At 38.5% G+C, this 27279-nt stretch overlaps 1 pseudogene; it reads right to left on the bottom strand.

Annotated features, from left to right (window-relative positions):
• LOC130680254 (olfactory receptor 2T8-like) lies at positions 1–27279 on the bottom strand (annotated as a pseudogene).

Here is a 27279-nt window from a genome sequence, read left to right as displayed (position 1 = left end):
TCAAAAAAAAGAGAAATAACCATTATAGATATAATGCATATATAACTTCTTTCTAGGAATCTTATTTAAGGCAGGACACGGGCCCATAAACATTGTCAGGGCTCCCTTGACCTCATTGTTCCACAGACTGTGGATGAGGGGGTACAACACAGGGCTTAAGATATTATAAAATGCTGACACAACCTTGTCATGGTTAGCTGACCTATAGGACTTGGATCTCATGTAAGTAGAAATGCCTGCTCCTTAAAACAGTCCCACCACAGCCAAATGTGAGAAGCAGGTGGCAAAAGCCTTTCTGTGGGCTTCTGTAGAACGCATCCGGAGAAGAGCAGCCAGGATGAGACTATAGGAAATCTGGATGAGGGAAAATGGGACCAGGAGCATTACCACACAGCAGGTGTACACGTTGGCACAAGCCAACCACACCAGAGTGAGCACGTCACCAAAGAAATGGTCAATCTCATGAGCCCTGAAAAACAGGAAGCCCAGGGAGGCAGCAGCCTGCATGAGCCCATCAGCTGCTCACAGGAACCAGGACCCCCAGGTCATTAGCAGGCATGGTCGTCAGTTCATGAGGACGGGGTATCTCAGGGGGTAGCAAATAGCCACTTCGCGGTCATAGGACATAACAGCCAAGAGGAAGCACCCACTTCCTCCCAATGTGAGGAAGAAGATCTGCACCCCGCAGCCAGTGGGGGAGATGGACTTTCTCCCTGTCACGTAGTGAGCAGCCATCTTGGGCACAGTGGCGCAGACCAGCACCTGGTCCGTGAGGGAGAGCTGGCTCAGCAGGAGGTATATGGGCGTGCTTAGCCGGGAGTCCTGGTGAATCAGCAGGATCATGAGGGCATTGACCACGAGGGAGAGGAAGGCAACTGTCGGAGCCATCACAAATAGAACGGGTGGACTCTTGAGTGCTTATGAGTCCTAGGAGAATGAATGTGAAGTGCTGTCCCCACTTTCCATGATTTCAAAAGGATTGACCCTGAAAACAGCGAAGTAGATGAATTTTCATCAGTCACAATGCTCCATTTCAATTATATTTTTAATGAAAATAACTGAAAATAACAAAACTTATTTCAAATATTTGATCTGTCATTTGCAAAATCTTTTAACTAGGGCATAAAATTAATATCAGTATTTTCTTGTTTTGAAGGTTTAAATTTTAAGTACTTATCAGTTTAGTTTGTTTAATTGACACAATGAATGACAATTCTTCATAAATCCAATTTGCTTTGTAAGTGTATCTTTATGCTCTATGATAGCAACACAAATGGACAATATATTAATTACATAATTTATAATATATTTGTTTTAGCCTTGTAATATCCTTGGAAGCTGAATTAAATCGATGCATTTAACTGTGTTAAAGCTAAGTACTTGATAATGGAGTTATACCTATGTAACATTTCAAAACTTATTGAAACTTACCAAAATCAGATAATTTTCCTGATGTTGAGTAATCTTAGGAGGCATTCTTTCCTTTCCAAACAACATAGCTTATTTCCTCTGCTCTAGGAACTGACAGGCCTGAGTCTGCAGATGGAAACAAAACTACTTGGAATTGGCAGTGCCTTCAGCTTGAATGTATCACGTTATACACTGAAAACAAGAGTGACCTTCTTTGAATGATTTCCCCCAAAGCAAGACTGTACTGCTTAGTGCGCCCTCATTTACTATATAAAGGCACTCATGTAATGACACTGATTCCCCTCAAATTCACAGAAATATAGTATCTTCTGATAAAGAAGAAAAAGAAAACACTCATTCATTTCTCACCCAACACAGAGATAAATTACTTTCCTCCTTGGTGCCAAGAGAACACACATATTTAAAGGCAATTTCATTTCTTGTCTTCTGTTACCGGAACTATTTATTATTTTTGAGTAAATATGACCAGAGATGGGGATGGTAATTCAGTCTCAAGGATCTGATGTCATTCAATGAAGTGACATGGTGGCAGGAGTCCCCATCCTCTATGGTCATGCCTTCTCCCCACTGCACAAAGCCCTCCCATACTGGAAAGCCAATGAAGACAGACAAAGGCAGTGCCAAGCGTTCCTCAATCACCAACCCCACTGCAGGAGCATCATTGTTGTATGGGCGGCATTCTGCTTGAGGGTTTTAGTTTTTTGACTCAAAGTTAGACATCACAGAGCCCACTTCCTCTTTGCATTTTCCAAAACTTTTCTATCTGTAAAGCCCTATATTTGTAACTTGCACTCTGAACACCTAGAAACTAATCCACCTAACTCATTTCTTTGATTGGAAGACTACTTATTTTCCATTATTCTGATCTCTCCTTGTTGAATGTTGACAAAACTTTAAACTTGTTTAAAAATCAATGCATAAAAAGTAAATGGTGCCTTTGTGAGTGTGTGTGTGTGTGTGTGTGTGTGTGTGTGTGTGTGTGCAGTAAGAGAGCACTTGAGAAATAGGAAGAACATTTGTAAGAGGTGGGGAGTCTGAATGTCACTTACTATTTAGTTTTTTAAAAACAACAATAAAAGATAAGGCTACTAAGTGTTAAAAAATCTGCAGTTTAGTCATTGTAGGGTGTTGGGTCATTTTCTTAAAATAATTTTTGCTATTATTGTACCCATTTTTAAGTATTCTGTAGCACAGAGATATGCATATTTGCATTTTTTTCTGCAACCATTACCAATATCCATTGCCAGGACTCTGTGCATATTCCCAAACTGAAAATACATGTACATTAAACAGTGACCCTCTATATCCCCGCCCCTGGGAACTGGCAGGCATCTTACTACTCTTCTGTCTCTTTAAATTTGACTACAATGGGATTATCAGATAAGTGGAATTATACAAAATTTGCCCTTTTGTGACTGTCTTATTTCATTTAACATAACATCAACACTCATCCATGCTGCAAATGTGTCAGAATTTCATTCCTTCCTAAGGTGAATAATATATTCCTTTGTATGTATAATGTTATCCTTATTTATTCCATCCATCTATGGACATTTGGGTTGATTGATGCTGCATTAATATTCCTAACCCTACTTTCACACTACGTTAATGAGTCAGTTTTCCACTGACTTAAGTATCTGTAAACCTACACAAATAAGATATTAAGAGATAATTCCTGGAGGCGGAGCCAACATGGTGGCGTGAATAGGACAGTGGGAATCTCCTCCCAAAAACATATATACTTTTGAAAATAAAACAAACACAACTAGCCCTAAAAGAGAGACCAGAAGATGCAGGACAGTGGCCAGACTGCAGCTACACCAGCGATAACCCAGCGACTGGTGAAAGGGGTAAGATACAAGCCCCGGCACGGAGGGACCAGAGCGCCCCTAAACCCAGCTGCCGGCGGGAGAACAATAGGCAGAGCGGGAGGGAGACGGAGCTCAGGACTGCTGAACACCCATCCCCAGCCACCCCCACCAGAGCACAGACACAGTGCGTGGGCGGAGGGCCCTGGATACTGGGGGAACAGGGCAGTAAGACCTCTGAGCGGGTGCTGAAGCTGATTCCCCTGTGACAAAGAAAAGCGGGGGCTTTTTGAAAGTCTTAAAGGGACAGGGACTTAACAGCTTGACGGAAACAACCCAGGTCACAGTACAGCAGCTAGAAATTACAGGGAAAACCGGGCGCACTAACCCCCTGGGCAACAGCTCTCAGACCCCTCACGGAGGTAAACAGTCAAGCAGTCCCCCCATCCATTACCCCTCCGGGCGCTGCGAAAGCAGAGAAGCAGCCTGAGACAAACTCCTCCCACAGAAATTGAAATTCTTCCCTTCCAGCCAGGCAAGACACAAAGACCCAGTCTACACGCAATTACCCAACACAAGCCACTGGGGGTCGCAGTTGTCCCAGTAAAGAAAGGCCAGTAGCAAGTGAAAATTTTGGCCCACCCAGCTGACAGTCAAAAGCACCTGTCAACATGAAAAGGCAAAAAAATATGATCCAGACAAGACTAACCCAGACAGCTTCGGCATCTGCTACATCTTCCACTGAGAAGGAATCTGGGGAAATAGATTTAGCCAGTCTTCCTGAAAAAGAATTCAAAACAAAAGTCATAACCATGCTGATGGACTTGCAGAGAAATATGTAAGAACTAAGGAAGGAGAATTCAGAAATAAAACAACTCTGGAAGGACTTCAAAACAGAATGGACGAGATGCAAGAGACCATTAATGGACTAGAAAACAGAGAACAGGAACGCAGAGAAGCTGATGCAGAGAGAGATAAAAGGATCTCCAGGAATGAAAGAATTTTAAGAGAGCTGAGTGACCAAAAGAAGTGGAACAATATAAGAATTATAGGTATTCCAGAAGAAGTAGAGTGAGAAAAGGGGATAGAAAATGTCTTTGAAGAAATAATTGCTGAAAACTTCACCAAACTAGGGGAAGAAATGGCCTCTCAGACCACAGAGGTACACAGAACTCCCATGACAAGGGATCAAAGGAGGGCAACACCAAGACACATAATAATTAAAATGGCAAAGATCAAAGACAAGGACAAAGTATTAAAGGCAGCCAAAGAGAAAAAAAAGGTTACCTACAAAGGAAAACCCATCAGGCTGTCATCAGACTTCTCAACAGAAACCCTACAGGCCAGAAGAGAATGGCATGATATACTTAATGCAATGAAACAGAAGGGCCTCGAACTAAGACTACTGTATCCAGCATGAATATCATTTAAATATGAAGGAGGGATTAAACAATTCCCAGACAAGCAAAAGTTGAGGGAATTTGCTTCCCACAAACCACCTCTTCAGGGCATCCTACAGGGACTGCTCTAGATGGGAGCACTCCTAAAAAGAGCACAGAACAAACACCCAACATATAAAGAAGGGAGGAGGAGGAATAAGAAGGGAGAGAAATAAAGAATCATCAGACTGTGTTTATAATAGCTCAACAAGCGAGTTAAGTTAGACAGTAAGATAGTAAAGAAGCTAACCCTAAACCTTTGGTAACCACAAACTTAAAGCCTGCAATGGCGATAAATTCATACCTTTCAATATTCACCCTAAATGTAAATGGACTGAATGCACCAATCAAAAGACACAGAGTAATAGAATGGATAAAAAAGCAAGATCCATCCATATGCTGCTTACAAAAGACTCACCTCAAACCCAAAGACGCACACAGACTTAAAGTCAATGGATGGAAAAAGATATTTCAAGCAAACAACAGAGAGAAGAAAGCAGGTGTTGCAATTCTGGTATCAGACAAAACAGACTTCAAAATAAAGAAAGTAACAAAAGACAAAGAAGGACATTACATAATGATAAAGGGCTCAGTCCATCAAGAGGATATAATCATTCTACATATATATGCACCCAATGCCGGAGCACCAACATACCTGAAACAAATATTAACAGAACTAAAGGAGGAAATAGAATGCAATGCATTCATTCTAGGAGACTTCAACACACCACTCACTCCAAAGGACAGATCCACCAGACAGAAAATAAGGAAGGACACAGAGGCACTGAACAACACACTAGAACAGATGGACCTAATAGACATCTACAGAACTCTACATCCAAAAGCAACAGGATACACATTCTTCTCAAGTGCACATGGAACATTCTCCAGAATAGACCACATACTAGGACACAAAAAGAGCCTCAGTAAATTCCAAAAGATTGAAACCCTACCAACCAACATTTCAGACCACAAAGGCATTAAACTAGAAATAAACTGTTCAAAGAAAGCAAAAAGGCTCACAAACACATGGAGGTTAAAAAACACGCTCCTAAATAATCAATGGATCAATGACCAAATCAAAATGGAGATCCAGCAATATATGGAAACAAATGACAACAACAACACTAAGCCCCAACATCTGTGGGACACAGCAAAAGCAGTCTTAAGAGGAAAGTATATAGCAATCCAAGCATATTTATAAAAGGAAGAGCAATCCCAAATGAACGGTCTAATGTCACAACTATCGAAATTGGAAAAAGAAGAACAAATGAGGCCTAAGGTCAGCAGAAGGAGGGACATAATAAAGATCAGAGAAGAAATAAATAAAATTGAGAAGAATAAAACAATAGCAAAAATCAATAAAACCAAGAGCTGGTTCTTCGAGAAAATAAACAAAATAGATAAGCCTCTAGCCAGACTTATTAAGAGGAAAAGAGAGTCAACACAAATCAACAGTATCAGAAATGAGAAAGGAAAAATCACGACGGACCCCGCAGAAATACAAAGAATTATTAGAGACTACTATGAAAACCTATATGCTAACAAGCTGGGAAACCTAGGAGAAATGGACAACTTCCTAGAAAAATACAACCTTCCAAGACTGACCCAAAAAGAAACAGAAAACCTAAACAGACCAATTACCAGCGACGAATTTGAAGTGGTAATCAAAAAACTATCAAAGAACAAAACCCCCGGGCCACACGGATTTACCTCAGAATTTTATCAAACATACAGGGAAAACATAATACCTGTTCTCCTTAAAGTTTTCCAAGAAATAGAAGAGGAGGGGATACTCCCAAACTCATTCTATGAAGCTAACATCACCCTAATACCAAAACTAGGCAAAGACAACACCAAAAAAGAAAACTACAGACCAATATCCATGATGAACGTAGACGCAAAAATATTCAACAAAATTTTAGCAAACCGAATTCAAAAATACATCAAAACGATTGTACACCATGACCAAGTGGGATTCATCCCAGGGATGCAAGGATGGCACAACATTCGAAAGTCCATCAATATCATCCACCACATCAACAAAAAGAAAGACAAATCCACACGATCATCTCCATAGATCCTGAAAAAGCATTTGACAAATTTCAACATCCATTCATGATAAAAACTCTCAGCAAAATGGGAATAGAGGGCAAGTACCTCAACATAATAAAGGCCACCTATGAAAAACCCGCAGCCAACATTATATTGAACAGCGAGAAGCTGAAAGCATTTCCACTGAGATCGGGAACTAGACAGGGATGCCCACTCTCCCCACTGTTATTTAACATAGTACTGGAGGTCCTAGCCACGGTAATCAGACAAAACAAAAAAATACAAGGATTCCAGATTGGTAAAGAAGAAGTTAAACTGTCACTATTTGCAGATGACATGATATTGTACATAAAAAACCCTAAAGACTCCACCCCCGAACTACTAGAACTGATATCGGAATACAGCAAAGTTGCAGGATACAAAATCAACACACAGAAATCTGTGGCTTTCCTATACACCAACAATGAAACAAGAAGAAGAGAAATCAGGAAAACAACTCCATTCACAATTGCATCAAAAAAATAAAATACCTATTAATGAAACTAACCAAAGAAGTGAAAGAATTATATTCTGAAAACTACAAGTCACTCATAAAAGAAATTAAAGGGGACTCTAACAGATGGAAACGCATCCCATGCTCATGGCTAGGAAGAATTAATATCATCAAAATGGCCATCCTGCCCAAAGCAATATACAGATTTGATGCAATCCCTATGAAACTACCAGCAACATTCTTCAATGAACTGGAACAAATAATTCAAAAATTCATATGGAACCACCAAAGACCCCGAATAGCCAAAGCAATCCTGAGAAAGAAGAATAAAGTAGGGGGGATCTCACTCCCCAACTTCAAGCTCTATTATAAAGACATAGTAATCAAGACAATTTGGTACTGGCACAAGAACAGAGCCACAGACCAATGGAACAGACTAGACAATAGAGACATTAACCCAGACATATATGCTCAATGAATATTTGATAAAGGAGCCATGGACATACAATGGCGAAATGACAGTCTCTTCAATTGATGGTGCTTTCAAAACTGGACAGCTACATGTAGAAGAATGAAACTGAACCATTGTCTAAACCCATATAAAAAAGTAAACTCAAAATGGATCAAAGACCTGAATGTAAGTCACGAAACCATTAAACTCTTGGAAGAAAACATAGGCACAAACCTCTTAGACATAAACATGAGTGACCTCTTCTTGAGCATATCTCCCAGGGCAAGGAAATCAACAGCAAAAATGAACAAGTGGAAGTATATTAAACTGAAAAGCTTCTGTACAGCAAAAGACACCATCAGTAGAACAAAAAGGAACCCTACAGTATGGGAGAATAAATTTGAAAATGACACATCTGATAAAGGCTTGACGTACAGAATATATAAAGAGCTCACACGCCTCAACAAACAAAAAACAAATAACCCAATTAAAAAATGGGCAAAGGAACTGAACAGACGGTTCTCCAAAAAAAAATACAGATGGCCAACAGACACATGAAAATATGCTCCACATCGCTAATTATCAGAGAAATGCAAATTAAAACTACAATGATGTATCACCTCACACCAGTAAGGATGGCTGCCATCCAAAAGACAAACAACAACAAATGTTGGCGAGGCTGTGGAGAAAGGGGAACCCTCCTACACTGCTGGTGGGAATGTAAACTTGTTTAACCATTGTGGAAAGCAATATGGAGGTACATCAAAATGCACAAAACAGACCTACCATTTCACCCAGGAATTGCACTCCTAGGAATTTACCCTAAGAATGCAGCAATCAAGTATGAGAAAGACAAATGTACCCCTATGTTTATTGCCGCACTATTTACAATAGCCAAAAATTGGAAGCAACCTAAATGTCCATCTATAAATGAATGGATGAAGAAGATGTGGTACATATACACAATGGAATACTACTCAGCCATAAGAAAAGGGCAAATCCAACCATTTGCAGCAACATGGATGGAGCTGGAGGATATTATGCTCAGTGAAACAAGCCAAGCAGAGAAAGAGAAATACCAAATGATTTATCTCATCTGTGGAATATAAGAACAAAGGGAAAACTGAAGGAACAAAACAGAAACACAATCACAGAACTCAAGAATGGACTAACAGGTACCAAAGGAAAAGGGACTGGGGAGGATGGGTGGGTAGGGAGGGATAAGGGGGGGATAAAAAGAGGGGTATTAAGATTAGCATCCATAGCGGGGTGGGAGAAAGGGGAGGGCTGTACAACAGAGAGAAGACAAGTAGTGATTCCACAACATTTTGCTATGCTGATGGTCAGTGACTGTCAAGGAGTATATAGGGGGGACCTGGTATAGGGGAGACCCTAGTAAACAAAGTATTCGTCATGTAAGTGTAGATTAATGATTTAAAAAAAAAAAAAGCAGTTCCTGTGTGGTGACCTCCAATGAGTTCTACACAATGATATAAAGGGCATATTAAAGTGTAGGCAAAGGTTCTGTTTGTGTTTATACAGAGGATCAAAGCCTAATTTGGCTACCCCAAAAATGAACTAAGATACGATATGAAAAAGAACTTCCAACATCAGCACTCTCTGGAAGACTCATGCCAGAGGATGATCATCAAAAAACCCCAACAAAGTTCCAGGCGCTGCTACAGCTGTAGATGCACTCATCCCACCAGTTCCTGGACTTGCCGTGGGAGTGAAGGAGATATCTAAGCTGGCCTGTGCATACAGTAAAACAACAAATTTGACTGGATCTATACTGTTGGAAGTCAACCAAGAATTAGGAGAAGTGCAAATTGTAGCACTCCAAATCTTACAACCACAGACTATTTACTGGTAAAAGAACATATGGGATGTGAACAGTCCCCAGGTATGTGTTGTTCTAATTTATCTGAATTCTCTCATACTGTTCAAGTTCAGTTGGACAATATCCACCATATCATAGATAAGTTTTCACAAATGCCTAAGGTGCCAAACTGGTTTTCTTAGTTTCACTGGAGAAGGCTGGTAATTACAGGTATGCTTTTTTTATGTACCTATATTCCTATTATGTTAATGTGTGTGCACAATTTAAATAGTATTTTAAAACCTATCCACGCTGAAGTTTCTCTACAAGAAGATATGTCAAAGAAATAATCAATCTTCCCAGGTTTTCTTCTGCCTGCTACTTCTATAGCTTTTCTTCTTCCTACCTAATCACAACCTTTAAATAGAACTCGTGCCACATGTCGAATTTACCGAGTATCATAATTCTTTCAATTGGTAAAGACACCTAAAGACAAATGCTGGGCATAGAAGCCACAGGGCATAAATATGCAAAGAAGTAATAAGCTAACCTTTTCAAACAATAAGGCTTCTCTCTCACTTACCAACTTTACATTTCCCTTTATGGCCCCGGAAGATTACTGGTTAGCCAGAGACGGGTAAGATTCCTCAAGTGAGGAACAACCTAAGTAAGGCACAGTCGCAGGGGGCCATCAGGTGAGAAAATGGGGAGCAGCAGAGGTGACGCTTAGAACCTCCCCCCTCATGTTCTGAGAGAAATCTTCTGCATACATGGATGTTTATTGCCCTTGTCTAGCTCAGATTAACACATAGTCTACAGACACACACCTGATCATCTATATTTGCTCTCTTACAACACTAAACTATGTTTTCTACCTTTATCATGTATCTACCTACCACTTCAGCATTTTATGAAAAATAATAATAATAGAGAAATGTGGTATCTACATATAAATCAAGTTTAAAAATCAAATGAATATTCATATTTGAACTGACTGTTTATAGTTCATAATGCATGAACAAAACCAAAAGCCTCTGTGATGACTGCCCTTGCACTGTTCACCATGTAACTTATTCACTATGTAAGAATTTGTACTCCATGTAAGAACTTGTTCGTTATGCATTCAAAGATTGGAGACTGATGAAAATTAGGCTTGGGGGGGATTAATGATTGTACATTGAGTATTGACCCCCCTATACAGAAATTTATTTTTGTTATCAACTATTTGATCTATAAATATGAGAGATGCCCTCACTATATATATATATATATATATAAACACACTTCCAATTGTAAAATAAATAAGTAACCAGGATGTAGTGTATAGCATAAATAATATAGTCAAAGTATTGTAACAACTTGGTATGGTGATAGCTGGTATCTAGAATTATCATGTATATAAATGTTGAATCACTGTGTTGTACACCTAAAACTAATGTAATGTAATACTGTGTGTCAACTACCCTTCAGTAAAAAAAAAATAAAAATAAATAAAAATAAAAAATAAAAAAAAATAAAATAAAGTGATAATTCCTAACTAAACTGCCAATGCATAAAAAGTGTGGTTGGAAATAAAAATGAAGAATTAGCTCATCTTGCAAGTAAAGAATAGTGGCACTAAGTGGAAGAATGGAAGTTCAACGCTGACTAGTGCAGGAACAGGAAGATTTACTACTCTAAAAAATAAGTATTTATTTTTCTTTTTTCACTACGGCTTCACAAATCCTTTTTTCCCTCTGTTCCCAGACTTTTGCTTAGAATATTTCTAAAACTTCTAGATATTTGTGTTCAGTCTCAGAATAACGTCTTTGAGAATGCTAATAGAAGGCACAAAGATACACCACTTTTTTTAAACAGTTGACACAGAAAATTTAGAGTAGTGTCTATAATTTTCCTTCTACATTTTCCTGATCCTTGTTGCCCTAACATTACAACTGAACTCTTTTTTCTTTAGGAAGCTGAGATGATTAACCAACCTATGCTCTAAAAACTAAAATAGTAATAGTCAAATCATTCACTGGACTGAATTGACAGGTTATTACTATAGTTTTTATCTGATGACTGTGTCAGCTATCATACATTTCAGTTCTTCAGATTGTAGGATAGCCCAATAGAGGCTATTATCTGTGAATCTATATGGAATAAACAGCAGAACTATGGATTTTCTGGGCTTCAAAAGTCAGTGTATGGAAAGGGATGAAATATTTGCCAACCACATAGAGTATAAGGGCTTAATATCCAAAATATATTAAAGAAACATACACAGCTCAGTATCAGAAGAGCAAATAATCTAATTAGAAAATGAAGAAAGGACCTGAGTATAATTTTTCCAAAGTGGATATGCAAAAGGCCAACAGGAATTGGAAAGGTGCCTCAACATCACTAATGGACAGAGAACTAGAAGTCAAAACCATAACCAGGTATCACCTCAAATATCTCAGCATGGCTGTTGTCAGACAGAAAACAAATATCAACAAGATATGGGAAAAGGTATCCCTCAGACTCTGTTGATGTAAATGTGAAACGGGGCAGTCTATGTATGGAATACAGTACAGTGGTGACTCAGAAACTTTAAACATAAACTCCATTTGATCCAGCGATATCATTGCTGGGATGTACCTGAAAGAACGGAAATCAGTATATCAAAGAGGATTTGCACACCCATGTTCATTGTTGCATTATTCAGAAAAGTCGAGCTATAGAAACAACCTAAAAGATCTTTGATGAATAAGTACACAAATAAAATTATACACACACACACACATCCATGGTATATCATTCAACAATAAAAAAGAAGGAAGTCTTGCCATTGGTGACCAAGTGGGTGAATCCGGAAGGCATTACTTTAAAGAGGTCAGTCAGACGGAAAGACAAATACTGCATGGCCTCACTTACATGCGAAATCTAAAAAACAAGCAAACAACTTCATATTACAGAGAATACAATGGTAGCTGCCTCAGGCTTCAGTGTGGGGAAAAAGGAGTGATGAATGTCAAAAGGTAAAACTTTTTAGTTAGAAGGAAAAGTTCAGATAATCTTATATAGAGCTTGGTGACTATAGTTAATAATATGTTTTTTCTATATTTAACAGTTGCTTAAAATAAATCTTATAGATTATCATTAAACTCAATGATTTTATTCTGTGAACTAACACCAGGTCAGTTTAGAGCACAAGCAGAGGTGTGACAGGTGAGCTTGGCGATCTCCGGGGGAGCAGGGAAGCAAGAGGCTAGAATATGAGTGAACAAAAAGATTTCATCATCAGGAATACTGCACTCATGTGAAGCTGATAATTTTTACTGTGAGAGGAAAGACAGAGGTGGTTTTGAGTAGGAGAGAAGCCTGTCATGTTATACTTACCTTGATCACTGTCTGGAAAGTGTAGACTGTAGAGAAAGCAGACCGGGAGGAGGACTGGATGCAAATACATGGAAAGGAAATATGACCACAGATTCTAAGAATTACTATTGTTAATACACTATACTACACCAAACCATCTTACAGATTCAGTTAATCTCTATCAAAATTATAATGCCATTTTTCAAAGAAATAGAGATTATCATAAATTAGTATGAAATAAAAAAATACTCTGACTAGCAAAAGCAGCCTTGAAAAGAGGGAAAAAGTTGGAAGCTCTCACTCTCATTTCAAGCATTATTATAAACCGCAGTAATTAAAATAGCATAGTACTGGCATAAAAATAGATACATAGATCAATGGAACATATTGGCTACCCAGAAATTAGTACACTTATACATATTCACGTAATATTCATCAAGGGAGCCAAGAAGATGAAATGAGAAATGATATCCTCTTCAATTAACAGTAGTGGGGAAAGTGAATAACTATATGAAAATACAATGGTCCCCTATTTTACAAAACTCACAGAAACTAACTCAAGGTGGATTAAAGACTTACACACAAAAGATCTGATACCATAACTCTCCTAGAAACCAGACCCAAGCCGCCTTGACATTGCTCGTGGCAAAGATTTTTGGATATGACACCAAAAGCAAAAGCATCAAGGCAAAAATAAACAAGTAGGACTACCCTGAACTACAGCGCTTCTGCAGAGCAGAGAAACAATAAAAGAAAAGGCAATGCATGGAAAGGGGAAAAATATTTGCAGACTGTCTACCTGACAAGGAATTAATACCCAGAATACATACATGCAATGTAATAGTAAAAACTAAGCAAATAAAATAAACAAAAAGTGGTTTAAAAATAGATATCTGCAATAAAATCCAAATTAAATGAGGTATCACTTTATGATCTGTTAGAGGGCTATTACCAATAAAATTAGACTCTAAGTGGTGGCAAGGATGTGTGGAGAAAAGAGAGTCATTGATGGGAATGTAAATTGGTACAGCCAGTGTGTAAGACACTGTGGATGTCACTCAAAAAATAAAACTACCATACAATTCACCAATCCCACTTCTGCCTATATACCTGAAAGAAATGCAAATATTATATTAATTTCAGTACAACACCCATAACCAAGAAAGATGTGGAAACATCTAGATGCGGAAATCCTAAGTGTCCTTCAATGAATGATGGAAAAAGTGTGACTTCATATACATAATATATATATATTTATATATATGTACTGAAATATGCAGTTCTATAAATGGTAATTTTGCCTATCTCAATAATTTGGATAGACTTTGGAGGCATTATGCTGAGTGACGTAAGTGAGATATACAAAGAATAACACTATGTTTTTATTTATATGAGGGGTCTAAAGAAGCCGAACTCATAGAAATAGAGCATCAAATGTTTATTGCTGGGTCTTGGATGAGGGAGAAATTTGGAGTAGTTGGTCAAATGGAACAAATTCCCAGCTGTAAGACAAATAAAAGCCGTTTCTCTAATGTACAGCATCATGATTATAATTAACAATACTGTGTATATACTTGGGGGTTATTTAGAAAGTAGGTCATATTATCACTACACACACAAATCATGATTATGTGAGGACTTAAAGGTGTTAACTAACCTTACATTAGGAACAATTTTTCAATGCATTTTTGTCTAATTATAACATTATACACTTTAAGTCTACTTATGTTTTGTTTCAATAATACCTAAATAAATCTAGGGAAAAATAATGCAAGAACAAAAGGAGACACACTATGACAATTTCACTGCTATTGATACTAATTTTGATCACTCGCTTGAGATGGTGTCTGCCAACTTCTCCAGGAGTAACGATCAGTACTAGGTGGGCAGATACCTTGATACTAGACCTCTTGTTAGACTGAAAGTTATCATTCCATTTTTTAATCCCTTAAGTTATTTACATGCTATACACTCTCCTGAAATTCTGTGCAATATTCTTAGTGGGTTTTTTTTTAGTGTGTAACACATTTTTTTATTAAGTTATCATTGATATATATTCTTATGAAGGTTTCACATGAAAAACATTGTGGTTACTACATTCACCCATATTATAAAGTACTCCCCATACCCCAATGCAGTCACTGCCCATTCGTGTAGTAATATGCCACAGAATCACTACTTGTCTACTCTCTGCTAAACTGTCTTCCCTGTGACCTCCCCACATCCCATGTATACTAAACATAATACCCCTCAATCCCCTTCTCCCTCCCTCTCCACCTACCCTCCGTCTCCCCTCACCTCCCCTTTGGTAACCACTAGTCCTTTCTTGGAGTCTGTGAGTCTGCTGCTGTTTTGTTTCTTCAGTTTTGCTTTGTTGTTATACTCCACATATGAGTGAAATCATTTGGTACTTGTCTTTCTCCACCTGGCTTATTTCACTGAGCATAATACCCTCTAGCTCCATCCATGTTGATGCAAATGGTTGCATTTTTTTTCTTCTCATGGCTGAATAATATCCCATTGTGTATATGTACTACATCTTGTTTATCCATTCATCTACTGATGTACACTTAGGTTGCTTCCGTATCTTGGCTATTGTAAATAGTGCTGTGATAAACATAGGGGCGCATGTGTCTTTTTGAATCTGAGATCTTGCTTTCTTTAGGTAAATTCCTAGAAGTGGAGTAACTGGGTCATATGGTATTTCTATCTTTAGTTTTCAAAGAACCTCCATACTGATTGCACCAATTCATATTCCCACCAACAGTGTAGAAATGTTCACTTTCCTTCATATCCTCATCTTCAGTTTTAAATGTTTGTACCAGTGGAAAGTGTTCATATAATGTCAGATTCTATATACTTTTTGAAATTGGAGCCAAGACAAGTTGCTAATGTGGAATGTGCAGTTAAGAAGTGATCCAAAAGAAACAAGGGTCCTTTGCTCTTCAGAAGGCAGGGATCTATGAACATTATGCTTCTCCACACTTCTGGGGAGTCATACAGGAAGGGGACCCGTGAGACCTGACTGTCGTTGGAAGAGTACTCTCTCTCTCCTGCCTGTATGCACAGCTACTCCTGGTTAATCTTCCTTTACATGTATGTCACAACGTGAAGCCTTGTAATCCCTAAATGTACAAACACATGGCTCTGCAAACTCATTTTTCTACCCAATGTCTACTCCTTCAGAAGTGTTAAAAATCTTCCATGCCATCTGGACTTTATTAATCAGCAAAATCCTTTAGAGTTTAAAACTTTACCCTGCAAGTCCATTCAAACATCATCATCTCCTTAAAATGCAGAATACATCCCACCACCAAACATCATTATCTCTTTAAAGCACAGAATACATCCTACCATGAAGTCCTCTCAAATGGTGTTGATACGTCTCTGGAAGAAGGACTTGCTGCCTAACTGAGGTCAGGAGACATGCTCAGGTAGTCACCATCTCAGGACCTACCTGGGGAAAAGTAGTCCATGCCCTGCCATGACAGCCCACTATGACTGAGCAATGTTGGGGTGAAGGGAAACCATGGTAGAAAATGCTTGTTCTGAGCCCTAAATGGATGTTGGTTCACGACCTTGTGAGTTCTCCAGATGAGATTCAAACTGACCACCACTCAATGGTGGGCAAGGAAAAATTAAAAAAGAGGCAGACCACTCCATGTAGGTATGCTGCAGGTTTGATAAGCAAAGGAACTTACATACATTGTTATTTTTGGGTGGCTGCAAGATGAATACATGTCTGTGCCTGCCCACCAGTATCTTAAAAGTGTACACAGAGGTCTTAATGGCTTCAGGAATTTATAGGGTCCAGATGGTCTCAATAACACTAATCTGTCATGGCTGTATTCTTAAATCAGCTCCTACAGTGGGACGGTGGCACAATCTAAGGAGAAGGGAGAGAGAGGAGCCTTCCACTTCCCAGTTTCAGCTTTCTCATCAATAGCGGTTACACCCTCTCCATGACCTCCTCCAGCACTAGGTAGGGAAAAGGTTTGCTGACTCACCCTCTTCCCAATCCTACTTCTTTCTAATTCTTTCCACTGCTGGTATTGATTTCTGGAGTATATACATCTCAATTTAATATCTGTGTCCAGGCAACCCTACCTGCAACACAGGGGGTGTTGCCTTCTCTTTCACCCCCTTGTATCACTCAGTCTAAGGAAGAGCATGTCTGCCTTACTGTCCATCACCAGTTCTAGATCCTTCTCCCTGCTTCTTCCAGGGGTGATGAGTTGCTTGAATGTTATGTCATAAGCCTATACTTCCTTCTCACCACTTTTGTTGAGTCGTTTACCCTCCAAGATTCCCCACCTGGATGATCATGCCCAGTTTGACTTCTCATTGTCATTATCCTAGACAAAATGAAAGATGAGGAATGTGGTATATGATTAATGTAATTATTTTGAGAATGAACTATTTCAATAACTGATTTTTTGTAAGAACAATGTAACTTAATGCACATTTAGAATGAAATTCTTCAGTTCCAAAGAAATTAACCACAGTGATGGTGTGATTTCATTTAATTTATTAGTGCTTCTGATAGGAGCTTTCAATTATGATATGTTTTAGTCTTACATCTGAATATAGAATTTTCTCAAAATATCATGTACATATTTTTGAAAACTTGAAATTTTTTGCAAAATATATTTTATACTTACCCTTAAATGCTATACCAAATTGATATATCTTGATTTTAACAATATTGTGATATCTGTAATATTTTTGGTGTGCTTTTTACAAATAATGGAGAAAATATATTATGTTTTATCATTTTATTTTTTTACTGAAACCATTCTACTTTCATCATATATTAGATCCAAAAGATACTTTGGTATTTAATTTTTAAACTTCAACTTAAAATTATTCTTCTGAAGATCATTATAGTATTCACATAAGTTTAATTACTAATGTATTTTAAGATAGATATATGACATAAATAGAAATAGAATTTCAAATAATAATTGAATCATGTATACAATCTGGAATTTTTAAGAGAGATAGCAATTTGACTAGGAAATACACACTACCTTTGTTAAATTGTTCTCTGAGTTATACATATGAGAGTTTGGAGGTTTGAACAAGAAGTGAACTGGAATATTTTTAAAAATCATTAGTCATATCAATAAAACCAAAAAATGTGATTTTCTTTGGCAAGTTCAATGTATTCAGATTTCCCTGTTTTAAAACAAAAATACGTGGAGTATATTGGAGGGGAAAGTAAGTATACTGGAAGGGAAAAGGATGGCAGTTTGAGAAAAGAGGTAAAAACCTCCCAAAACCACATATAACACAGAAATACAGAAAATACAACTAATCCTGAAATAGCAACCCAAAGATGGCAGAACAGACTTTCTACATCTGTGGGAAATAGAAGACCTCACAGAAAAGAACAAAGTAGAAAAGCTGCCCTCTGGCAGGACCCAAAATCTCTAGAATATAAACATGAGCAACTTTTCCCTGCAGACATCTCCTTGGGCAAGAGAAACAAAAGCAAAAATGAAAAAGTGGAACTATATCAAACTAAAATGTTTCTGTGCAGCAAAGTATACCATGAGCAGAAAAAAAAGGCATCCTATAGTATTACAGAATATATTCTTAAATAACTTATCCAAAAAGAGTTTAACACCCATAATATATAATGAGTTCCTCACACATCCTAACACCCAGAAAACAAATAACCCAAATACAAAACAGGTGGAGAATGTGAACAGACACTTCTCCAAAGTAGAAAATTAGATGGCCAATAGGCACATGAAAAGATGTTCCACATCACTAATTATTCAGGAAATGTAAATTAAAACCACAAGGATTTATCACCTCACACCAGTTAGGGTGGCCAATATCCAAAAGGCAAGAAACAACAAATGCTGATGAGGATGTGGAGAAAGGGGAACCCTCCTACTCTGCTGCTGGGAATATAATCTAGTTCAACCTTTGTGGAAAGCAATATGGAGGTTCCTCAAAAACTAAAATTAGGAATACAACTTGACACGGGAATTCCACTCCCAGGAATTTGCCCAAAGAAATCAACTTCTCAGATTCAGAAAGACGTATGCACCCCTATATTTATTGCAACACTATTTATGATAGCCAAGATATGGAAGCAACCTAAGTGTTCATCAGTAAATGAATGGATAAACAAGATGTAGTACATATACACAATGGAATACTCTTCAGTCATAAGAAAGAAACAAATCCGACCATTTGCAACAACATGGATGGAACTAGAGGGTATTGTGCTCAGTGAAATAAGCCAGAGGGATAAAGACAAGTACCAAATGATTTCCCTCATTTGTGGAGTATAACAACCAAGCAAACCTGAAGGAACAAAACAGCAGTAGACTCACAGACTTCAAGAAATGACTAGTGGTTACCAAAGGGAAAGGGTTGTGGAGGGTGGGTGGAGAGGGATGGAGAAGGGGATCAAGGGATATTATAGTTAGCACACAATATAGATAAGTCATGGAGAAAGCAGTATAGGATGGAGAAGACAAGTACTGACTATACAGCATCTTGGTCTCCTGATGGACATTGATTGCAATGGGGTTGGGAGGACTTCATAATATGACTGATTGTTGAAATCACAATGTTGCTCATGTGAAATCTTCATAAGGCTATATATCAATGATACATCAATTTAAAATCCAAAAAGAATTCAGGAAAAAAAGTTCATTTCCTATTAAATTCTTAAACTGATTTAAAATGTAGGATCTATTCTGAACTCTGAATTCTACTGCATGTGTCTATATGTCTGTCACATATAGTTGACTACTGTACCTTTCCAGGAAGTTTAAAATAGGGAAGTATATTCGCTAATCTTAAATTTTCTCCCAATTTTTCTCTGACTATTCTGGGTCCTTTGAATTTTTACATGAAATAAAATGGAACCCATGCATATTCATGAGTTAATTATGTTATTGGTTTATCAATTTTTACAAAAAATCCAAGTGGAATTTAACTGAATATGTAAATCAATTTGGAGAATATTTCCATCTTAAAAGCATCATAATTTCTGTCAACAATTTCTTATATTTTTCTGAGTATAAGATTTATACTTGTTTAGTTAACATTTTTAATAAAAAATTTATAATTTTTTTGTTGTAAATTGAATGGTACTTTTAATTTCATACCCCTGCTATGACAGATGCCTATGGGGTTAATGCAATTAGGGTGAAGAAAGCCCAAATCCCATAGAGGATAGGACATTTACCAGAAAAGGAGTATACTGTGTATATTACTCCCATCCCTGAATATATTTTGGGGGTGGATATAATGCAGGGCCTGTGGTTACAGACCATTGCAGGTTAGTTCAGACCAAGGGTACATGTGGTAAAGGAAGTTCTGAGGGGACATGGTAAGCACCCACCCATAGCTCTGCCTATACCTAGGTGAGTGACAAATATTAAGCATTATAAATTCCTGGAGGGGCACATGGAAATTGGAAAAACTCCTCAGTAGTTGGAGAAGGTGGGCATCATAAAACCCACTCATAGTCCTGTTAATTCCCCAGTGTGGCCAATGGAAATGCCAGACAGCTCTGGACTATAGTGAATCAGACAAAGTCACACCCCCTTTGCATGCTGCTGTCCCCTTTATAGCAGCCCTAATGGACACATGAAGTCATGAACTGGGGACTTCTCTTTATGTAGTAGACCCTGCTAATGCTCTCTTCTCTATTGACATAGTACAGGAAAGTCAGGAACAGTTTGCCTTCATATGGGAAGGACAGCAGTGGACATTCACTGTCCTTCTATAGGGATACCTCCACAGTGCCACCATCTGTCATGGACTTGTAGCCCAGGACTTGGCCACATGGAAGAAACTGCAAACAATGCAGGTGTATCACTACATTGATGATATTATGCTCATGACTGATTTTCTTTCAAATTGAGAAGGAGCAGTTCCTAGATGCTCCAACATCTAGAGGAGAAAGGATGGACTGTGAACAGCACTAAGGTTCAGAGACCTGGTTTGTCTGTAACATTCTTGGGGGTAGCTGAGTTGGGTAGATCTAAAGGTATTTCTGAAATAGTCATAGACAAGGTCCAGGCTTTCCCTACCCCAACCACAATGGTGGTCTTTCAAGAGTTTTTCGGTCTTTTAGGCTACAAGAGGGTATTTATCCCACACTTGGCACAAATTATGAAGCCCTCATACAGGTTGGTATGAAAGGGCATCAGGTGGCACTGGGATGAGACATGTGCAGCTGCTTTTACTGCTGCTAAGTGAGCAGTCAAGGCCATATAGACCTTGAGTGTAATGGACCCATCACAGCTCTGTGAGCTAGATGTTCATGTAGCCAAAGGTGGTTATGGATGGGGTCTTTGGTAGCAGCTTGAATGGACACAACAACCCATTGGATTCTGGTCACAACTGTGGAAAGGAGCAGAAGTCCAATACACCTTGATAGAGAAGCAATGGCCTGCTGCTTACCACACCTTGCTGGCTATGGAGCCCATCACCAGAACAGCTTCAAGATAATGACCACCTAACCCATTGAGGGGTGGGTGCAAGACTGAACCAAAGGGCCATGGAGTGGTGTGGCATAGATGCCTATACTGGCCAAATGGGGCTCATATTTACAGCAGCATAGCACCTGTTCTACTAGCCCCTTAAGTGGAGAACTTCAATACTTACTAGTGTCAGTGATGTAAACCAGTGGAAAGCAGAAAGAACTTGCTTTTGAACCATTAATAGCTGAGAGTCCTTACAAGGAGGGAAAAGCCCTTACATATACTTGGTATACAGAAGGCTCCATTTGCGGGCAGCCCGCAATGTGGACGCATTTGGCTTTTGATCCTAAAACTGAGACAATATGGATGGAGGATGGAGAGGGAAAGAGCAGTCAATGGACTGAGTAGCCGGCAATATAGATCATGATCACCCAGGAGCCTTCCCCTATAGTTGTCTACACTGACACCTGGGCTGTCTATCAGGACTTGACCCTGTGGCTACCTACATGGTACCATGTCAACTGGATGGTTGGTCACTGGCCCCTTTCGGGGGAAGAGTTCTGGCAAGACCTGTGGGCCTCTGGTCAGACTGAGACTGTTACTGTATTACATGTGACTGGCCATTTGCCCTTGGCATCCCCAGGGAATGATGAAGCAGACACACTGGCCCAGGTGCACTGGATAGAAGGAAAGCCTGCCTCTGATTAACCCAATGGTTACATGAGCATTTGTTGCAAGTGGAAAAAAGACAATGTGGGCTGTAGCCTGTCAGTGGGCCTTGCTGTTGACCTTTGAAGAAGTCAGCAGTGCCTGGAAGGAGTGCCTTGTGTAGTCAATGAGGTACTTACACTGAGACCTACAACAACATGGGATAATAGTAAAGGGGCTGATACCACTTGCCTGCTTGCAGATAGACTCTACTGGGACTCTGCCCATAACAGAAGGTATGCCATGATTTGTGCGGATATAGCTATTGGCCTATTGGTTGCTTTTCTTACATGTGGTGCAAATTAGCAAACCCTCAAGAGGGGTCTATTTCATCTCTGTGCAGTCTAAGGCCAGCCACAGGTCATTGAGTGATCAAGAACCCACTTTTTTGTACAAGCATTACAAGGATGGGTGCAGCAATTAAGAATAAAGTGGAAGTTTCATGTACCATATAACCCTCCTGGGAGAAGCATGATAGAGAGGTACAATGTTTTATTGGAATCTGGCCTGAAATCAGATATCAATAGTCTATTGGGCTGGGTCAGTTCAATTATGGACAGTGCTATGGTGTTTGAATGAGAAGACCTGAAAAGGATCTTTGAGCCCTGTGGATATGCTAACACACATTGCTGCATCTCCTATACACCTGCATGTGCTAACCAAAGAGGAGTTATTGAAGCTGGGATATGACCAACAGAGTAACATCTTGCTGCCAGCCCCTACTGCAGTAAGCCCTGGAGATGCTGTTGAATGGAAATGGCCCTGGACATTTTGCCACATGGACAAGAGTTGGCTGTTCCTTTTGGCACCTTGGAAAAAAGGCCTGGAAGCTGGCCTCATGTGTATTCCTGGAGGAACAGCAGAGTGGCCCCCAAAGATCACAGTAGTGTACCAAATGCATCTTTGAGGTGAAAGCATCTTACTGGGAAATTTTGTTTTATATTTATGGCCAGTGCATGTACCTCCCACAGCCCTACATAAAGACCCATCTGTAACTTCCACAGGGAGAGGGGTTAAAGTCTGGTATGCTAGACCAGGATGAGATCCCATTCCTGCCACTGTTTTATCACAGGACCACTCCATTTCATTCATCCTACCTGATGGACAAGAGTTGCCTATGCTGGTGTCATTTAAAACATGAGTCTTATCACCCTTAAGGTTATTTTCTTATACAGTCCTTATGGCCTGGATGTGCCTCCTGGCTGCAGGTGTGGCATGATGATTGCTCTGAATTACCTGTTCAGTTTCTTACTGCCTGTGGAGTAGGTGAGCTTTGGACTTACTCTGCCTAGGACTTTGAGCATAGCTGAAGCCTCCAACTTGTGGATTATCATGATTTTATTGCTTTTGTTATTTTATGTTCTTAGCCTCCTTGCAATGTTCTAGTTTTCTTGAACAGTGCCATTGCAGAAAACGGGTAATGTGTACATTGTGAGGTGAAATTTATGGACTGGTGAGCTGTGGATAAAATTGTAATATTTCCAGAATCCCTCATCTGGCTTTAATGCATCTGCGTATCAATAGGTGTTCCAAAGGGGTGGAGATTAGTAGTCCATCTTTCTATCAATAGGTAACTACAAGGGTGTGAGAGGATTATTTGGACCAGGAAGGTTTGGTGAGCTTTTTTCTGCTGCAGCCTGGTCAAGAGAGAGATTGGATGACTGCTTGCAAGAAATAAATAGGTCTCTTAACTTAATTTCTCCCTTTGACTAATTTTGGTTTCAGAGGTATTTTGCCCCAGGACTGTCCCCCTTGGACTTGCGCTCCATGTATCTCACCCACAGTATCTCTAATAGTGTGCTATTGAGGACTCCTCATCCTGTCATCTTCCTAATGACAAGCAACAATTTAGATATGATTTTTGATGACACATATTATATTTTTACTGTGACTTCCATGGCTTGGTATATGTCCTTCATTAGTCATTATACATTGACTAAATTAATTTAATATTTCACATGTGGTTATGTTTAAAAGTCCCAAGTTTGGTTGCTGGTAAATTTGATACAATCTTGGGAAGGGTCTAATGGTCTTTCTAAATTAATTCCAGCCATGTACAAATGGAGGCCCAAGAGATTTACTGGATGGTGCATTTTCTTCCTCATTTAGGCAGCCATTATTTTAGCTACTGTCTCTGTAGCAGCAGTGTCTCTCACAGAATCTATTCATATGGCTAAGGTGGTGTAACTCTAGGGGGAAAATATTTTACCAGCCTGAGGCAAAATAGCTTTGAACTGAAATCAGTCAAAGGGAAAAATGAAATGGGAGAAACCTCTTTATTGATTACACACAGTTGTTCACTTCTGCTTACCCATGTCTCTCACAATCTGGCTGCAAAAAGGACCCCACCAAACCTCTCTAGTCAGATATTCTCTGCTCCCTTTGTATTTACCTATTGATGCGGAGAATTCAGGTGAGAGATTCTGGAAATATTGCAATTTTACCTACAGGTAGTTAACCATGTTATGACTAACATCATTTGAGCAATGATAACACAAACAAAAACTGATAATGGCATTATGCAGAGGCTGCAGGCTATGGAGGCTGCTCTTGAGTGGCTTGGTGACCAAAAACAAGCTCTGTTGATCAACAACACATGCAATGCCATTGACAACATGACAAAGTCTGTGTCAGCCCATTGCTGTATAATCAATCCCAGCACTCATGGGACCTTGTAAATCAACACTTGCAAGGAGCCTTTTCCTCTAATCTTCATATGGAAATTAATACTCTCTCTACTCAATTTCATCAACAATTACTTGACATCTAACCAGTAACACAAATACAGGTTGAACAAGATTTATCCAGTGTCATGAAACGGTTACCCAACAAAATGGTTCCATAGAATTAGTTGATGTATTGGGTCATTGTAGCTCTTTGTCTGTTAATATTTTTCATTTTTCTCATAGCCTTATAAATGATTTGTATTGTTATAACCTACTCCAAGCATCATGAACAACAGGTGGTTATGTTGCTATTTTCTGAGAAATCTGAAGGATATTAAAACCAAAAATGGGGTTATGTGGGGAGCCACATGGCTATGTCCTGGATTGGAAAGCTGTAGGGCCACCTGGCAAAGCAGAACACTGTTTCCTCATCATGTTAGAAACAGCACAATATCCTACGCTTACCTATTCACTGGTGCATAGGATTTTACTTTCCTTTGAAATCATGGAAATGGCTATACTTGACTGCCTGCATGTTCCCTGCAACATCCTATTTGGCACGTAGCCTTCTAACATACCATACATTGCTTTTGTAAATGTAGGCTTAATAAATATGAGAGCTTGAGAGCAGTTCGGGTGACCTCCCTTAGCCTCCATTTCACCTCTCCTGACTTTCCCATCTTGAATAGTTCTTTCTGTCACCGCTGACTATCTGGGACAAAGCCCACGGAGTATTCTGCACTTCAAAATTTACTAAATGAGTAGATCTCATGTAATGTTCCTACCACATACATGCTCATGCACAAATACACATAAGAACACAAGGAAACTCTGGGAGATGTTGGCTATACCCATTACCTTAATTGTTATGATGGTATGATAGCTATTTGCGTATGTCCAAACATGTCAACTGAATATGTTAAGTATGCAGTTTTTGTATATCAATTTATGCCAAATGACACTGTTAAAATACATAAAATGTAACAAAAATAAATAAATGAAGTTTTTAAAGCCATGATCCTTACTCCCAACACAAAACTATTAGGGCATTGAAGATTTTGAGATCTAATTTTATTAATTCATCTAACTTATTAAGCTTTAAACAGTGAAAATTACCTTAGCTTAGTCTTTATCCATGTTATCGTTTCTTATCAGACTAATCTACTTTTTTTGCAGTTTCTTAAAACTCATTGCTATTTTGAAGTAGTGCATGCCCTCTTCATGACATCTCTCCTCACTGAAGAGATAGAATACCACTTTGGGATCGTGACAATAAAATGTAGAACATTTACTTTTTCCCCACTCTGGACATACCTCAAAGTATTTCTACTCAAATATTGATACCATCTCAAAATCAGTCAGGATTCTTTCTTTACTATCCTTCAAAATTAGTAAAGGAGCAGAGACTAATTCTAAGTTTTAAGGTTAGAATCTTACATTTTGTTTTAATAGATATTTTCCTGTTGTATTCTGTGTCTTGTGATCTTCAAACTTATCCTAGTTTATTTACTATTAATGTTGGTGACAATGAGGCTGTTTCAAACACTTAATTGTAGATGTGAGAGGTGGGTGAATAGATATATTTTTATTTCCTATTTTCACACAATTTTAGACATTTATTTTTCAAAAGTGATAATTGTATTGATAATACTTTAATTCCAATATATTATTATATTTATATGTGCATGCATGTACAAATAAAACATTATATTACAGAGTTTAATTCTCACTTGAAGTATTTTGTTCTTATTATCATGAAGCATTAACTTGGAATGTTTTTAAACCAAAACTGACCCAGACCCCATTTTAGAGAAATTACGTTTTCTCAAGTAGTATAAAAACCTCTAGTCAAAGTTATATCCTAAAAAAGTCTTTTATGAATCTAATTAATTTCACTGGATTGGCCAAAATATCTATGGGAAAGAAGGTGTTGAAGGCTCTTAGCTTTTCAGAAGTCTACAGTTATTAGTTCCTCTGAGGGCTATAAGATATATAAGTACCACAGTGCCCTCCAAAAAGAAATCACAGTGCAAAATGGAGTAAGAGTACACACTTCCTAACGTGATTTAGTGTAACTATACACTCTGAGAAAGGTCTCTCAGCATCATTAGTCATCAAATAAAATGAAGGTTAATGGTATTGCACTTCATTGATTCTGTAAGAGATGCTGGTGTGTGGGAAGACAGATCTTATGTCTAAGCTCTCAGGTATATCTGTTTTTTCATCTTGTTCAGGTCTCTGTGGGACTGTAGTTTAGATTTTTAAATTCCATTTTACAAATTTATAAGATGTCCAGTTTGCAGTTATAGCATTTTTGTATTTTCCTTTATTTCATTTTATTGATTTCATTCATTTGACTAATATGTACTGCACATTGCTTGGTTTTTATAAGGCATGCAACCTTAAAATCAGTAATCAATTCATAAAAAATATTTTACAATATATGACAATCATTTTGTTCTCTATTTTGAGTGAAGCATCATCTTACTACATCATCTTCAGACTCGAGGTTACAGAGCATGTTAGTAGACATGGACAATCTCACCATCTTCACAGAATTAGTTCTCATGGATATCTCCAGTTTCCGGGATCTTGAAATCTTGCAAGGTCTCAT

Source organism: Manis pentadactyla, chromosome 13, assembly GCF_030020395.1.
Source record: "Manis pentadactyla isolate mManPen7 chromosome 13, mManPen7.hap1, whole genome shotgun sequence".
NCBI classification, from domain to species: domain Eukaryota; kingdom Metazoa; phylum Chordata; class Mammalia; order Pholidota; family Manidae; genus Manis; species Manis pentadactyla.
Note: the sequence above shows the minus strand (reverse complement) of the source record. Positions and strands in the feature narration are given on the sequence as shown.